General features: G+C 43.9%; 1 protein-coding gene across 1 annotated transcript in view; it reads right to left on the bottom strand.

Annotated features, from left to right (window-relative positions):
- Positions 1–312: 312 nt before the first annotated feature.
- The window catches only part of TMEM177 (transmembrane protein 177), a 23,606-nt gene continuing 22,306 nt past the window's right edge, over positions 313–1,612 (bottom strand). The window contains exon 3 of the transcript XR_827125.1: positions 313–334. The gene's annotated coding sequence lies outside the window, so the exon portion shown is untranslated. The remainder of the gene's footprint in view (positions 335–1,612) is intronic.

The raw sequence follows: 1,612 nt of genomic DNA, 5'->3' as shown, positions 1-1,612 counted from the left end.
AGCGAAGGATGCCCAGGCACCCAGGAGCTGCCCAGAGCAGGAAGCTCTTACTACTTTCAGAGCCAAAAGGGCAAGGGGAGAAAATGGTGGTAACACAGCCCAAAGAGGGTGCAGATGTAGAGGGGGGCTGCCCACTGGGAGATCGCTTGTCTAGAGGCACCAAGGCAAGAGAGGGTAGTGAAGACTCATCCTAGCTTTTCTCCTACCCACCTTCTACCTCCTGCTGCCATCTCCCACTGGCGTATCCAACTTGTGGCCAGAAGCAAAGGGACTTGGGATGACATCTTGTCCTGGGGTCTATATCCTGGGGTGCAGAGCAGTGCAGAAAGTGATTCTTGAAGGACAAGTGGAGAATTAGTGCATTATATTATGAGAATTATCCCATGTTATCAGACAGTTCTTGAAGACACTGTTCTTATAGTATAGTTGACATACAGAGTTTACAATGCCATGTTAGTTTCAGGTGCACAGCAAAGTTATTCAGTTATATATATATATATATTCTTTTCCATATTCTTTTCCATTAAGTTTTATCATAGGTTATTGAATATAGTCTTTTTGTACTATATAGTAGGACCTTGTTGTTGATTTTATATATAGTAGTTTGCATCATGGAGAAGGCGATGGCACCCCACTCCAGTACTCTTGCCTGGAAAACCCCATGGACAGAGGAGCCTGGTAGGCTGCAGTCCATGGGGTCGCTAAGAGTCGGACATGACTGAGCAACTTCACTTTCACTTTTTACTTTCATGCATTGGAGAAGGAAATGGCAACCCACTCCAGTGTTTTTGCCTGGAGAATCCCAGGGACGGGGGAGCCTGGTGGGCTGCCGTCTATGGGGTCACACAGAGTCGGACATGACTGAAGTGACTTAGCAGTAGCAGCAGCAGTTTGCATCAGCTAATCCTAAATTCCTCTGATTTATCCATCCTCCATTCCCTCTCCCCTTTGGTAATCATAAGCTTGTTTTCTATGTCTGTGAGTCTGTTGAAAGTGAAAGTGAAGTCGCTCAGTCACGTCCAACTCTTTGTGACCCCATGGACTGTAGCCTACCAGGCTCCTCTGTCCATGGGATTTTCCAGGCAAGAGTACTGGAGTGGGGTGCCATTTCCTTCTGTGAGTCTGTTGTTGTTTTGTAAATATGTTTTAGTCATATTTAAGATTCCACATATAAGTGATATCATATTATTTGTCTTTGACTTATTTCACTTAGTGTGATAATCTCTAGGTCCATTCATGTTGCTGCAAATGGCACTATTTCACTCTTGTTCACAACTGACTAGTATTCCATTGTGTGTATGTACCACTGCTTTATGCATTTCTCTGTTGGACTTTTAGGTTGCTTCCATGGAAGACAGTGTTCTCAATGGCTAAGAGTTATTTCATCATTTGGTAGGTGTATTATTTGTTATTATTATTTAGTAGTAGCAGCATTGGTAGCAGCAGCAGCAGTAACATTAACCAATACTTAGACTGGTCTCTGTTCAATTACTACAATGGACATCTTTGCCCATAATTATTTTTCTACATTTGCCATGTTAAGGAACTTAGTCATGGAGGTCTCGCCACAGTCCTCAGGCTTGAGGAGTCCCGGTGGGAACACCACTGGCTC

The sequence above is a fragment of the Bison bison genome, unplaced genomic scaffold (genome assembly GCF_000754665.1).
Source record: "Bison bison bison isolate TAMUID 2011002044 unplaced genomic scaffold, Bison_UMD1.0 scf7180017864471, whole genome shotgun sequence".
Lineage (NCBI taxonomy): Eukaryota > Metazoa > Chordata > Mammalia > Artiodactyla > Bovidae > Bison > Bison bison.
This window is presented reverse-complemented; position numbering and strand designations above follow the sequence as displayed.